General features: G+C 45.4%; 1 protein-coding gene and 2 non-coding genes across 3 annotated transcripts in view; all 3 read left to right on the plus strand.

Moving 5' to 3' along the window:
- LOC125715606 (uncharacterized) overlaps positions 1-15,417 on the plus strand; it is a 150,274-nt gene that overhangs the window by 24,861 nt on the left and 109,996 nt on the right. The gene's annotated exons all lie outside the window — the stretch shown is intronic.
- On the plus strand, positions 1,518-1,708 carry LOC125716105 (U2 spliceosomal RNA). Its single transcript, XR_007384264.1, has one exon. It is a non-coding gene; the product is annotated as a U2 spliceosomal RNA (small nuclear RNA).
- Positions 5,657-5,820, plus strand: LOC125716095 (U1 spliceosomal RNA). Its single transcript, XR_007384254.1, has one exon. It is a non-coding gene; the product is annotated as a U1 spliceosomal RNA (small nuclear RNA).

Genomic DNA, 15,417 nt, shown 5'->3' on the forward strand with positions numbered 1-15,417 from the left:
TACTATTAGCTTGGGAATTAAATTGTAGCCGAATTCGCGCAGACATTCAATATCGGCCTAGTAGGCGAAGCGCAGCCTCTGGGCCTCGTGCGACTCGCAATAAATCTGCACATTCCTGACAAAGATCTTAGATGAGCAGTAGGGCTGGTGTTGTGTTTTTTATTTTAAATGTTAACATGTCAAATTCCTATTTTTAACAAGTAGGCATCTTTCCGTTGGGCCCTTGGCGATTAGATCCCGGGAGAGTGAAACGTGCCGCCCTTCGGCCATATTGTTAGAGCGATATGTCTGTCAACTGACTGCGTGTTTATTTGTAATAATCTAGCAAAAAATAAACGCATGCATTTGGGTAGACAGCGGTTTATTGACCGAATCTACTTCGTCTTTGAGGTGTGTTTGGTTGCAGGGGCTGGTATAGTGGCGGTGACGGTGATATACCGGACCAGCTACCGACTTTTAGCGTGGTCAAACAAAAGCTTGGTTCGCGTTAGGTATCCCGGGTGTAACTTAATGGGCTGTGGTGAGTTTGCAGTCAGTGGGTTAACGTGTGGAAGTGTGTAACGTTTTAGGGGTGTTTTCAAGAAGTACCAGCGAACATTTCACTCTGTTGTACGGGTGAAGTAGAAGTGCGTAGATTTAGGTATGGACGGTTGTAACGTCGTGTGTGTTTGGGGAGGCAGGGGGTTTCTGGGCTGATTTGGTCCCGACCAACATTGACAGCAAATCTTCGCCCTTGTCTACGCAGATGAACTGTGCGATGATGAATGTGAGACGGCTCACGTGATCGATCAGCATTACAACACGTGGGTCTGCATAGAGAGCGTGACACCGCGCGTCGCAGGTGCAGCCAGCGTGCCGGCGCAGGCACGAGAGTCGGCGGTCCTGCGCGTGCATGTAGTGAGAGTTTGGCTGAGGAGGTCGGCCACCTCCGGCACTGTGGAGAAATCCCCACTCTGTGGGAGGAGGTGTGCACACGCGTGTATTTTCTCTGCAGTGAACGGCATAGGAAAGCAGAGAGGGACAGCTGGAACTGACTAAAATTGACCTGTACGAGTATCTTGGTACTAACTCTATGTATTACGAGAACACCGAGGGATACTTCCGTATTGTGTATACGTAGAATGGCAGTCATCGGACAAGGATCGCCGCATGAGCGCTTTATTAAAAGAGCCCCGGTTGCTTGTGTTCAGCCAGTCTTTGTCGTAGTCAGGGCAAACGTCTAAGGTTGCGGAGTATTCGGAGTTAGCTGCCAAAATGTATTCTCACTGATGACGTTTGGTGGCCAGAGTGAGAGGTTCTGAATCCGCGTTGCATTCTGGGGTACGCGAGCTCCGATTCGTAGTGCCTTTTCGATATGGGCGGCCTATGTATTTGAATATTTGAGTTGTGCGTAAACGAGCGCGTTTGAAGCTGGGTTTGGTGTTTCTGTCACTCCGTAATGCTGGTACACAGCACTCCCGTCAAGGGGCTTATTTTGTCGGACGTTCATCTGAGTCTGGGCATGGGCTGTTTTTTTTATCGCTTCTCGGCCTTTTGGCTAAGATCAAGTGTAGTATCTGTTCTTATCAGTTTAATATCTGATACGTCCCCTATCTGGGGACCATATATTAAATTGATTTTTGGAACAGGGAGATGGAATAGGGGCTTGCTCCGTCCACTCCACGCATCGACCTGGTATTGCAGTATCTCCAGGAACGGTGCACCCCCTACTGGGGAAAATTGTGGTTGAAAAGTAGATTGTGGTCGGAGGCATGGGGAGTTTGATTACAGTTCCGTTTAACTGCGGACTTTATAATAGAGACCGTGTACTTGATGTTTTGCAGAACATCGTTTACTCCTGTTGATGTTTTGATTAAGTGTTTATTGTGAACTTGTACATTTATGTTGTACTTATTAACTTGGCTGGGAGTTTTCATTGAGTTTTGTATCTATTGTTAGTGATCTATATTATATTTTAAAGGGTATAACCTTTTAAATTGTTTAGTCTTGAGTTGATTTTGTCGGTGTCTACTGTTGAATTTGTCTGAATTTAATTTAATTTTACAATTTAAAATTGTAGCTTAGTTTTAACATTCAGGTTTGTAAAGCACTGTTTCCTGTACTGATGTCCAATGTAATTACGTACAGAGGCAAGCCATACGGCTTCCTAAATGTTCTGTAAGTGGGTTTGGTGGTTTGTCTGACATTACATGCAATTCCACAGTTCAGCCACAAGATGGCTGCAGTGATCTTCGTGGAAACAAAGTGTGATGCGCAAGCATGATCTCGCTGTCAGAAAAGCTTGTGCAGGGGCCTGCAGCAGAAATAGTTTGGTACAGTCAAATCAGCATCAGAGCCAGTTAGCACTGTTAATTCAGCAGCGGTCTCCATGCTACAGGAGAGAACCTCATGTCCAGTGAATGGTATTGTTTTCTGCCTCTGCTGTCTGTGTGCCTTGTGATGGACTGGTATCCTACACCCTAGGGGTTGTGACCTGTGCTGTTCTGGACAGACTGCAGATACCTGAGGTGCTCTTCCACTGCAGCAGATACCATGTTTTCGGCAATTTCCCTATTACAATTACTTTGTGTCAATCAACCTGTGCCTAAAGTGCTAAAGTCACTGGGGACCTTTGGAGCAGAACTTGGAAATGCTTTACACAATACAACTGCCATTTTGAAAGAAAAGTTTGACTCGGGGGAAAACGGTGATAAACTAAGCGAGACATGTTAAAGTAATAATAATGGATTCATGGACACAGGAGGAGAGCTTTTTATTGCAATTTGGTCTTGGGAAGAGATGCAACATCTGAATGGTCTGTCAAGAAACTAACAAAGCATACACCTGGGCTGCATATTATTGAAAAATTTTCTGAATTTTCAGAAGAAAATGTAGTTTTGTTGTAATGTTGTTGTTAATTTTTAAAGCAAAGAGTTAACATAAATTTCACACAAACCCATCTAGGTGTGATTTAAACAGGAATGAAAATGATTATCGGTGTTTCCCCTAGGTTTACAGCTTTGGGTGGGAGGGGGGTGGGGCAGACGGACACCAACAGGATTCATGGTGTTCATGTGTTTTTTAATGCCAGCAGTCAATGTAGCAACTTAACGCCAGAACATTTCTTTTTATGACAATTAAGGCCTGGGAACATTTAAAAAGACACATTTTTGTCTACTTTTCAGGTGGTTGGTAGTTTAGTTACTGTTTTCAGGTAAACAGTTTACCCCTGCGTCAAAACTAAATTCCTTTCTCATATAGTCAGTGCCCCAAAATGCATCGTCCCTATGGCATTGTGTGAGCACTGCAAGTCAAAATGCCTAGATGTTTTGTCACTATGGCAGAGGTCTAGCTAACAGAATACAATTATGTATAAAACTGAAAAAAGGATTTTACAGTAAGAGCAGCCTCCAGTTTGACATCACACGCACTGTGCTCATACTGCCAAGGAAATTAACCATTTTTATTCACACACACAAAGTAACTTCCGTACATTAGAGCAAATAAAAGAAAATGTGTACAGTGTTCTGTACATGTATGAAATATAAACAGAAACAAGAAATTATATCTAGCATACAGTGTTGTAAATAAAGTTTCACAACTACAGTTGGACTTTCACTGGTCGCTGTCGTCACCCTCCCTCTCCTGGTCACCATCCTCATCCTCCTGGCCATCCACTTGCTGCTCTCTGTTTGCCCATAGATATTTGTCCACATCGCAGCGGATATTTTCCCTTGCGATGCAGCGGGGGAAGAAACGGTGTGAATGTCTCAAACATCCTTTACACTGATCCCCTGTGATGTCCAGATTGAGGAAAGGAGAGTATGGTGGTAGTAGCTCCATGAGCGTCCTTGAATGGGTAATGAACCAGGCCCTGGTGAGTGGGCCACGGTGGAAATTCACATTGTCCCACACAATCTCATAATGTGGTAGGTGAGACCCTTTGAGACCGCTCTCATTTTCTGGGACCAGATCAGTATAAAGACGGTCCAAGAAAATGAGGAGCTTTTGAGTGTTGTATGGGCCTAAACTGGGGATGTGTGTGGCCACACCATTCTCAGATATGGCAGCACACATTGTTGAATTGCCCCCTTGCTGGCCTGGGACATCCACCGTGGCCCGCTGGCCAATAATGTTACGGCCACGTCTTCGGCCCTTGGCCAGGTTGAAACCAGCCTCATCGACAAACATGAGGATGTGAGGTGTTTCATTTCCTTCTAATGCCATTATTCTCCACAACAGAGTAAAAAATAATCAATCATATAGAGCAGTTAGAACAATCCTATTACTGTTGTTTATATCTAAATTTTCTATGTTCTCCTCCACAAGTTCAATATAGCCTACTACTGGCCACTACTCCAGTGGCTCCAAACCTGGGGTACAGGCCCAGGTCAGGCCTTTTGACAGTTTTTGGAGAAATACTGAATACAGTTTTCTGTTGCAGTTTTTAGGCAAAATGCTGTAGTCAGATAAAGCTGGATTTTGAAGGTAAAGAGGATACTGAAACCCCCCCAAAAAACTGGGAAGCACTGCTTACTGTAATGTTACAATGTTAGACAACCAATAACTGACTTGCATGCACATACTGGTACCGCAGCTCTTTCACTCTGTCAGAGTTCCTCTTAAATAGTACCCTGTAAATCTACTTCATGGTCATCTGATGCTTCTTCAATACCCATGGTATGTTGTTAACTAATTTTGACAATTGAACAGACTATTGTGCATATGATGTCTTACACAATGGAATGATGCTGACATGTTTTGGAGAGAACAACCATTAGACTGAGAATCAACTAATCGGTTTACATCAGCAAGATCTATTTGGGAAATGTGCTAAATGTGAGCTCATTGTGCTAACTGTAGGCTACTTGTATATAACCATTTGCAAAGATGCACTGAGACGCTTGTGACGTGTACTAAGACATTTGCAATTTGATGAAATCAATGAGAAATGCCATTCTGTTGTGAACAATTGCAAGGTGTTTTTGGAGATTTGTCCTTGTTTTGAGTCATTTCTGTTTCAAGAAATGAGCCAAACCAATGGAGAAACTGTAATACCAGGTGTGAACAGGGCCTAAGACAATAGACCATGTTTGATCACAGCCGGGCAGCAGCCACAAGTTAAAAGGTCAAGAACAGGCCAGTGGCGATATACAACTCATCGTTGATCATCCTACCTTGTGGCAGCCTGACTGCTAAGTATCTGCGCTGCAGTATACAATTAACCACTGAGGTATTTTCTAAACTATCTTGCATCCCTGTGCTCAGTGTTTAATAGTCAGTTTGATATTATGGTAAAGGTATCCAGTTGTATGCACTGGTTTGTTTCACGTACAAATTTTCAAGCCAGAGTTGAATGTGTTTTTTCTCATGTTCTGTGTCCTAACATCCCTCAGCATTCTGTTACTGGTAATGTACAGTCCTCTTCCTGTCTGGTTGGGTGGTTCTGCAAATGGTGACGTGCAAGGCATTCTGGGATATCCTGAAGGGGGCGATGGCACGCAAAATGAAAACAGTACAGCTCACATGACGGCAGATACATACAGCAAAGCAAAAGTACTTTGGGGAGTACTTGTTCAGAATCGCTGTAGGCTGAGATTTGCCCATATGAATGGAAAACCGTGAACTGAACACACTTGCTCTGGAGAGACATGCCGTCTGACTCGGAGAGCAACTCATACTTACCTGGCAGGGGAGATACCATGATCAAGAAGGTGGTTCACCCAGGGCGAGGCTCAGCCATTGCACTCCGGTTGTGCTGACCCCTGCGAATTCCCCAAATGTGGGAATCTCGACTGCATAATTTCTGGTAGTGGGGGACTGCGTTCGCGCTCTCCCCTGATCACTGGTAGAAAGATAGATAAGAGGGTATTACAACATGGGGGTGCTGTTTTACCCAGTTCTCTCTTCAATGTGGATCCTTTTGTACTTTTATGGGTTCTTGGTACATATATGGCACCCTCATAAAGGTTCTTTGATTGGGGAAAAAGGAAGGCCAAATTAAATTTTCATTTAATTTGGCATGTCAATTGCCTAATTTTCATGGCTCAGATATGCTGTTCATTTATTACTTTTTTTTCCTTCAATTGATATCACACTGGGTTTATAAGTAGTAACAAGCTAACATTTTATTAGCACCTCAAAAGCACAATAAAAACACTGTTTTTGAGCCTCGTTAAAGGCATATACTCACTTCATTGGAAAGAAAGTACTCTTTCCCATACCATAAAAGTACTCTTTGAGTTCTTGTTGCAGGAAAAAGTTACAGCTCAGAAGCTATTGAAAAGATCCTCTCAAAGGGGTTAAAATGGCATGTCTAAGCTCTGGAAGGAATGTGTAATTCACTAAATTTCCTCACAGCAACTTTAGAATTAGAATTTACACAAGCCTCCAACTGCTCATCAAAAGTTCTTCAATTTGCATAAATGGCGACACGATTCCAAACTCCCAATTTTGTGACTAATACGAAAAAAGAGAGATGAACCTCTGCAAGCTAAGGGGAGAAAATGCATGCACGCACACACGAGCCTGTGCACACGTGCGCACACACACACCACTGTAGTGCCCCGCCCCATCTTTTAACATCGTTTAATACTGTTGATGTTTTAATTGTTTATTGTGAATTTATACATTTATATTTTATTTTAACTTGGCTAGGAGTTTTCATTGAGTTGCGTATCTATTGTTAGTGATTTATATGATGTTTTAAGAGGTATAACCTTTTAGATCTTTATTTGTAGGCATCTTGTTGAATTTGTGTGAAACTTTCTTTAAAACTGTTGCTTAGCTTTATAAGGCATGTAATATATACGTTTGTAAAGTGCTGATCCTTTTCTGATGTCTGTCTAATGTAATTATTTAAAGATGCAAACTTGTGAGTCCTATAAGGGTTAGTTTTCTGGTCAGACTTGTAGAGGTGGACATTCTGTCATGCTCCCACACACGCATCACCTCAGGGACACTTCAGGGAGCATCTCCACACTCCAATGGGACGCCACACAAAGACACGGCCGCATAAAAAGAGGTCCGGGTTTGGCAGAGAACCCCTGATGTAGCCAGGACACTGATGGGTAAAATCACATGCGGTCTGATCAGTGTGGTCTCTCTAGATTTGAACGGGTGTGAACATCCCTCTTTCTGTGTCCTCTTTGAGGCAGGAAATGTCGGCTCATGGGATGCTGTTGGGGTTTTCCCACAGACGCACCCAACCCCCCAGCTCAACCTGGGACATAGCAACAGAATATTACTTAAATACACATTTATGCAAAGAGTTGTACTTGTATAGTTATACATGCCCACACAGCATATCACTGCAGAGTGATGCACATTCTCTTTACCATCTGTTTGCATGTATATGAATATCGCTTACAGGGGATTCGCTTTGAATTGGCTCCACAGAAGAGGTGCTGGGCAGAGGCTCCTTGATGGGTGAAGATCTGTAGGTGGGTGCCCGAGAGACGCAAGACTGCTGGGTAGAGGAAGAGGACTTGGCGGAGGACAATGTCTGGGTGGAGCAGGTTGCCTTGGACGCTTTGGTGGAAGAGCGTGAGGTGGATGAAGACTGGACACTGGAAGAGGCCTGGATGGAGGAGGGCATCTTGGCAGGGGAGGATGCCTGTGGCGTGGAGAGCGCCTGGACAGTGGAAGACGCCTGGCAGGAGGATGCCTTGGTGGTCGAGGATGCCTCGGGCTTCGGCGTCTTGGACCTGCCCAGTTCTTAAAATCACAAGGAAAGATTTTCAGTGTACCTAGCTGAATAATTTCACATTTTGAAAGATGTCTGAGGTAGACATTAACCATGTCCGCCAACAATTACCTCCTTCCAAATCCATCACCCCTGAAAAAGCAGAGTCATCCAGCCACGTGTGGTCTTGGCTAGTGGAGCTCAATTCCTGATAAAAAAATTAAACAAATCAATAAACTGTTGTTGACTGTGAGTTTCAAGTAATCAACAATGCAAATGAGCAGTAATTGCAACAATTTACATTTACAAGCATGTGCTGCAACTTACTTGGTCCTTCCTGTCATTGATGTATTTTCTAAATCTCTTCATTGTCACACTCGTTATATGTTTGACAGGTGTATGTAGCCACCTGCTCACCGAACTGTAGGCCTTCCAGATGAGCTCACTCTGCTCACTGCTGAAACTCTCTGGCCTGTCCTTCTGCCTGGAGTGCTGTCGGTAGAGCTCCCACATCTCCTGAAAGCTATGGTCTTCAAAGCCTTTCGGACCATATATACACTGGTCGATGTTTGCCTCCAAGAGAATTGAGACTTGCGGGAAGCTCTCTGCGTACTCCGCGGTCTTTAATCCAGTGGTTCTGGATTGCGGCTGTCCTGCGAGGGTTTGCCGCCTCCTCTCTGTGCTTGTCAATGACACTGCAATCACAAGCAACATGGCGTTATAATTACTGGCAAAAAAACTCTGCAAAAAAGCAACATGAAATAGAGGAGAACTGCTTTCAGCAGCTAAATCAAATGGCACAAGAGTAAATGAAGAGGCCTGGATGGAGAAGGGCATCTTGGTGAAGGAGGATGCCTGTGGCGTGGAGAGTGCCTGGACAGTGGAAGACGCCTGGCAGGAGGATGCCTTGGTGGTCGAGGATGCCTCGGGCTTCGGCGTCTTGGACCTGCCCAGTTCTTAAAATCACAAGGAAAGATTTTCAGTGTACCTAGCTGAATAATTTCACATTTTGAAAAATGTCTGAGGTAGACATTAACCATGTCCGCCAACAATTACCTCCTTCCAAATTCCTCATTGTCAAAGTCATCCAGCCATGTGGAGTCTTGACTAGTGGAGCTCAGTTTCTGGCAAGAAAAAAAAAATAGATTTTTTTTCCCCATGTAATCAACAATGCAAAAGAGCAGTAATTGCAACAATTTACATTTACTGGGCATGTGCTGCAACTTACTTGGTTCTTCCTGTCGTTTATGTATTTCCTAAATCTCTTTATTGTCACACTTGTTGTGTGACAGGTGTATGTAGCCATCTGCTCACTGAACTGTTGGCCTTCCGGATAAGCTCCCCCTTGTCACCGCTGAAAAACTCTGGCCTGTCCTGCTGCCTTGAGTGCTGTCGGTCCAGTGGTTCTGGATTGTGGCTGTCCTACGAGGGTTTGCCGCCGCCTCTCTCTGCTTGTCATTGACACTGCAATTACAAGCAACATGTTATAATTATTGGCAAAAATCCTCAGCAAAAAAGCAGCATGAAATACAAGTATAGATCCTTAACCTTTAGTATAAATATTTTTAGAGGAAAACTGCTTTCAGCAGCTAAATAAAATGACACTTGAGCGTAAATGAAAATAAAGATGAATGCAGTTTCATAAAATATACTTACTACTTCATGTAGCCCACATCATTTGCCACAAGCAAGCAGAACGGTGCATGTTCATGCTGGTCAAATGGTATGACCAACTTCCCCAGGCACTGCTGGCCGGATGGTGCTGAAATCCCTTCAGCACAGAGGAGTTTTTCGGTATAGGCGAGAGCAGTGGACTGGTGCAGCAGCTCACTTTGGGGTTTGGGGATGGTCATCTTTTCTTCGTACATGCGTGCTTCTTTAGTCGCTACAAGCACTGCCTGTTGGCGACTTGCTACAGCACTGGGGTTCACAACCTGGATTGCTGGTGCTGCCATTTTTAGTTTACCTGGAATGTAGTGGAAATGTAGTTTGTAACGTCATTCCTACATTTCAATCTCCCTGAGCGTGCACGTTCAACCAGAAACCCAAATCCCACCACACACATCAGACACTTACTTCTATAAAATATAAACTATTTTCAGACAATCACCAATTTCGAAACGGTACTGTGCTCTGCATTTTGCATATATAACATGGAAATAACATTTGTGGTGTTCAGATCCGCCAGATCCGGGAACAGTGCAGCGAGTATTCCAATCATAGCGATCATTTACATCACGATCAACCATGAATACCCTCATCAACCGCAAAAATGATAAATTAACGGCCGTTTAAAAGTGTGAAATTCCATCAGAAACGAATATGTGACTGAAGCCTTTAATATCTGCTTACATTAGCTCCAGAAATATTCCCACTTAATACTTTGCCATCATCTAGCAAATAACCAAGGAGTTACTGTATATTACAAGCGCTTCTCCTACAAATGTATTGTCGAAGCCGTTCTGATTTTTTTTCGGCATGGAAAGGGCATTTACATGACATTTAATAATCGGCTTATTGCGTTTAATAAGATAATCAAACGTAAAACCGACGCTGCTCTGATGCTTATTCAGTCATATGCAGTGCTGTGTATACAGTTTATTCTGTGCATCCCGTTTATGCTATTCAATCCAGCGCTAAACGGGTAGTGGTGTTATAACAACTATTATTCTCTGCCTTACTGGTATTTTAAATGTAATCCAGATATTACTGCATGACCTAGATCGGTTTATTCATACGCCAATCTGTCGGATTCTTGCATTTACATGGCATTTGAGTTACTGACCATACACTATCATAATTATTAACAGGAAACTAATCAATTTACACTTACCGTAGGTAAATCTCGAAATCCACAGGAAGAACATTGCTGTGCTGAAACTCTTTGCTTTCTTCAGTCAGCTGAAAACGCCACCACTCATGCAGAAAAGTTGCTCAGTAAATGAAATTATTCTATGATATCTCAGTGATTTATTTGCGGCAGTCAAATTCCGAGGGGAATGTCACGTCCAATCGGATTAGTGGGCGGGAGTTGGAGAATGCCGCATGCTTAGTCTACGGGCAAATTTTGCCGGACTATTGACTTAGCCGACTGTAGACGGCCAATCAGATGGCCGAACTGTCTATAGTCCATCTACAGTGACTTTAGATCTTGCGCTACCGTAGAATCGAGTCCTACAAATGGGTAGTGCAATTCATAAGCGATATGATTGGTAGGGAGTAATAAAGTTCAGCACTGAAGCAAAAAAAAATTGCCCTTTATTGACCAACACATTGATGATAGAGCATTGTACCATGGATGAGAATTCACAAAGTGCAGAGATTAATAATTGGAGCAATGCTCTTACATGTTACACTGATGATTTATAGCAGCATTGTACCAAGTAATAACACCACAACACTACAGTTAAGGGAATTAATAAAAAACACGGAGCATGGATTTAAACAACTATTTTACATTCAACTATTTACATTTGCCGATCCCCAAGGGGAGAAGAGGAGCTACACCTCATTCCTGCAAGTCATCTACAACAGAGGTAAAGTGTTCGTAGCTATCATACACTCTATTGCTCAGACCTTTAGACGGGGACGACATTTTTACTGGGCAGAAACTTTTTTTTTTTTTTTTTTTTTTTTTCTTGTGTCCCTGGGTCGGTTGGCCACAGAGTGTACAAACAGGGAGATTTTGTATCCGTGATAGTTTCTCTCCAACACCTGAGAGGGCTTCCTTCAGTTTACGCTTATACTGCGTAGCTCTCGCCCACGCTGAAGGACTGTCAGTGCTGTGGAATGTGCTTTCAGTCTTGGAAGCGGGCATCATGGGCAAAGATGCACAGGATGAGGTGGGCAGACCAACAATCGCAGGAGCTGACTGACTGGCAAGCATTGTGGGCTGTGTGGAGGGGCCAGCAATCAGAGGAGCTGACGCACTGGCGAGCATCATGGGCTGTATGAAGGGACCAGCAATCACAGGGGCTGCTGCAGATGCAGAGAGGGAGGTCACAGGTCTGGTGATGGTAGAAGTCGGGGGGGGTTTTCCTCAGTGGTGCCGACAGTAGTGGTTGAGGCCGGGAGAGTGGAATCACCACATCTGTCCTTTCCTTTAACACCTTTGTGCCTGCTGTGCTGGGTGTGGGCACATATTCCATCAGGGGGTAGTCTGGTGCAGGGAGGACCGCTGGCTGGTGTGGTGCCGGAGGTAGGTCAGCGGATGAGATGGAGGTGGTCTTTGTGATGGTTAAAGGCTGTTTTGTTGCGCGCATGTTGAGAAGCCTCTCTTGGCGACGAATGAAGTCCCGCACGGTCTTTGTGTTGATCTTTGGCAGAGGAATGCCAGCTTTGCACAGAACTGGATCCTCCACCAAAATCCGGTGCTGGATTCGCTGGTACACCTTTAAGATAAAGGTTTTCTCAGGGCTGGTGCGAGACCCTTGAGGTGAGTGCAGCCACAACAGTTTCACCAGTGTGTACATCATTCTGTTGTGCTGCGCGCTGATGTCATGTTGGGCTGGAGCGTACCGCTTGGCCATCTTCACCCGCTGTACTACAGTAGCCTCGAAGGGGTCATCTCTTTTAGTGCGGCAGTAAAGGGTGTTGCCCCAATGTGATTTGTACAGCTGGTTGAACTGCTGTGGATGTTTGTCATGCTCTTCCATGGCATTCCAGGCTTCAAGCACCCTGTTCCGCTGCTCTGTGCTAAGTGACAGCTTGTCGTCTACCAAGCCAATCTCCACCAGCACAGAGCAGAACCTTTCCAGCTTTTGAAAGCCAGGAAGAGGATTTTGGCTGCAGGCGTCCTCCTTTAAAAAAACAAAAGACATACGAATGTGGTAAATACATGTGGTACCGTCAACCCCAAAATTTCTCATACCCATACCGGATTTCTATTTATACTGACTTTTTAGATTTCCTCTGGCTGGAAATTGCATAAATATGTCACCACAAAGTAAGTAAGACATTATTCTTGAGACATAAATGAAACAAAATATATATATATATATATATAGATATATAGATATATAGATATATAGATATATAGAGATATAGATATAGAGATATAGATATATTGATATATTGTCAGGATAACCAGAACAGAGAAAGCCGGATCCAGGGATGCAAGCCGAGAGGCGCTCTATCAATGAAAACCGAGCTGAGGCACCAGAAGGAATAGGCGAGAGACAAGGTTGAAAAACAGGCAGGGAAGTCGTAAGCCGGGGGGTCAGTCCTACAAGGAGGCGCGGGACAGGAATACACAAGGGCACGGGCACGGGAACGAGACGAGCCGGAGCAGGCAGGGTAGAGGGGTCAGGTGCGGGAACGGGTCTGGAACGGGATAGAGAGAGGGGTAAGGAGAGGACACGAGGCAAACAAGCAGGGTCTGGTAGCAGGGAGAGACAATCGACAAGAAAGTGCTTAGCAAGGCTTCTAATCATCAGCGCAATACTTCGCACTGGGCTGGTGACTTCTGGCTGGCTTTATACCTAGGCTCAGTACACTGAATGAGCCTCTGCTGGTGGTGTCCGCCTGTGGGGGCATAACAGTACCCCCCCCCTGACGGCTGCCTCCCGGAGGCCGAAGACGCTTGCGGGGCCGACCCCGAGGGCGCGGAGCAGGGCGGGAGGGGTGAGACTGGTGAAAGGCGGTCTTGAGGTCTGGGTCGTCAATCGCGCTGGCCGGCAACCAGCTACTGTCCTCCCGGGATTCCCCCTCCCAGTGGACCAGATACTGGAGTTGACCCTTCTGGCGGCAAGAATCCAGGATGGAGCGGACTCGTGGGGCCGGGTCCACCTCAGGCACGTCCTCTGGGGAGTCGTCCAGCGGAGGGACATCGGGCCGTAGGGAACTGAACTTCACCGCTTTCAGCAGTGAGGCATGAAAGGTAGGGCAGATGCGATAGACTTTAGGGAGTTGTAAACGATAAGCCACGGGTCCCACTCGCCTCAGGATACGGAAGGGTCCGAGGAACCGCGCGGTCAACTTCTTACACCCTGGGAGACGTAGATTCCGTGTCGACAGCCACACCAACTGACCTACCCGATAAGTGGGTCCCGCCGGATGGATAGACAGTGGAAGTTTCATCGCTGGTGAGTGTGATGTGGGAGAGGACAGCATCCGGAACATCGTCCTGTAGCTCCACATTGCTCTCGTACGCCTCGTCTGGATCGGGCTGCCCGGGCTGAACCACCTCCTCCTCCGGACCAGGTCCATCGTCGACAATGCCGCTAAGGGAAAATGTCCCAGATTCACCTGTGCTCTGGCTGAACAGGTACTCTAACCCAAGCAGCTCGTCGGAAGGGACATCAGCAGGGGTCCGGAAATTCTCTTCCACAGTCTCACCAAACAGCTGCTGACAGCGGGTGTTGAGGCGGTCGATCAGCGGTGCAGAGTAGGTCCTGTGGTGCCGTCCTCTGCCACCAAACACGGCATCCGAGCTCCTGTCCGAGTTCCACCGCACAATGCCGCTTAGCAGGTAAACCTGATAGGGCTGCGCTGCGCAGTGAGGACCTGGACATGACAATAAAATGTATAACGGTGTTGGAATAATAACAGGCCCATGTTTCATTTGTTAGAAGTGATCAGACTACACGTTCATACTTGGAATCATGTGCGGCAGAGCTTTGTGGAATCCTTCCAGGCTGTTGCTTCCACGCAGACATTTGTAATAGGGCACATCCACATTGCTGATGGTTGTTACGTGCAACCCTATACATGCTCATGTCTGGTGGATCCTGGATGCCCTCCAGATGCCGCTGCTGCTCCGCCCAGATCTCATCAATGGCCACTGTGTATGCATTTAATGTAAATGTGTAAAATAGATACATCCCGTGTTTTATGCTTCACTTCTCACACTACTGGCATTTGTGTTGTAATAGCTTTTTTTTCCATACCTGGTGTTTTGAAGAGGCTCACTCCATTCTCATCCAGACCGGCGGGACCTTTAAGCTCCTCGATGGCCAGGTGGATGAGCTGGAATGTTTCCTGAGCGCCGAGTGTGACCCTCCGTACATGATGTTTCAGCTGCTCCCTGGATATGTAGAGCCGCACTACATCCTCGTCTGACACGGACTTCAGCGCTGCCGGGTCCTTGGCTCTGACCGCCTTGATGAGCAGCTCCAAGTCCGTGCGGTTGTACGCCAGCACTGCCCCAGCTACAGCAGACTTGAAAATGGCGTACTTGCAGTGAGACTCTGTTCGGATGGCTGCGTCAAACCGGTGGATCCAATGGAAAATGTCCAGACGCACAACCATCCCACTGTCCACCCAAGGCTGGAACATGACAGATTTCATACTGTAATATGCCTCTCATTTGTTTATTTTTTGGCTTTGTTCTTTACAGTAACTTTTCTGGAGTACTGAATATGGCAAACATGACTGATAACTAATATGTAACAACTGCACAGTATACAAATATTTTTGGTAGACGACCATACTTTTTTTTTATTATAGTCTTACAGTTTCTACTTTGCATGCCAACAACTATTTTGAGTGTGTTGGAGAAAGCGGCAAAGCTTTACACTCCAAATCATATATGTTGGAGAAAGCGCTAGGCTTTGCACCCCAACTCTGCATACACTATGAATTACGAGACAACACGCTTTAAAGTTTTACTTGCGCAAGGGTACCCACACTTTCAGCAGAATGTGCTACAAAGGGTGGTTCCCCTTAGCTCCTTTATTTATAGTCAGTGGGAGGCGCAGGGGTCTCGCAAAATAGGGAGGTGAGAGCAAGAAGAGAAAGTTCTGGTTTTGCTTAGG

The sequence above is a fragment of the Brienomyrus brachyistius genome, chromosome 20 (genome assembly GCF_023856365.1).
Source record: "Brienomyrus brachyistius isolate T26 chromosome 20, BBRACH_0.4, whole genome shotgun sequence".
NCBI classification, from domain to species: domain Eukaryota; kingdom Metazoa; phylum Chordata; class Actinopteri; order Osteoglossiformes; family Mormyridae; genus Brienomyrus; species Brienomyrus brachyistius.